Source organism: Coenobita brevimanus, chromosome 30 (assembly GCF_032717465.1).
Source record: "Coenobita brevimanus isolate Jiangsu-jjx chromosome 30, ASM3271746v2, whole genome shotgun sequence".
Lineage (NCBI taxonomy): Eukaryota > Metazoa > Arthropoda > Malacostraca > Decapoda > Coenobitidae > Coenobita > Coenobita brevimanus.
In genome coordinates, this window is record NC_136983.1 from 45,048,295 (window position 1) to 45,048,687 (window position 393).

Below are 393 nucleotides of genomic sequence, written 5' to 3' on the forward strand. Positions count from 1 at the left end.
GTGTTTGTAATGTTGTTGGTGTTTGTAATGTTGTTGGTGTTTGTAATGTTGGTGTTTGTAATGTTGTTGGTGTTTGTAATGTTGGTGTTTGTAATGTTGTTGGTGTTTGTAATGTTGGTGTTTGTAATGTTGTTGGTGTTTGTAATGTTGGTGTTTGTAATGTTGTTGGTGTTTGTATTGTTGGTGTTTGTAATGTTGTTGGTGTTTGTAATGTTGGTGTTTGTAATGTTGGTGTTTGTAATGTTGTTGGTGTTTGTATTGTTGGTGTTTGTAATGTTGTTGGTGTTTGTAATGTTGTTGGTGTTTGTATTGTTGGTGTTTGTAATGTTGGTGTTTGTAATGTTGTTGGTGTTTGTAATGTTGTTGGTGTTTGTAATGTTGGTGTTCGTAATG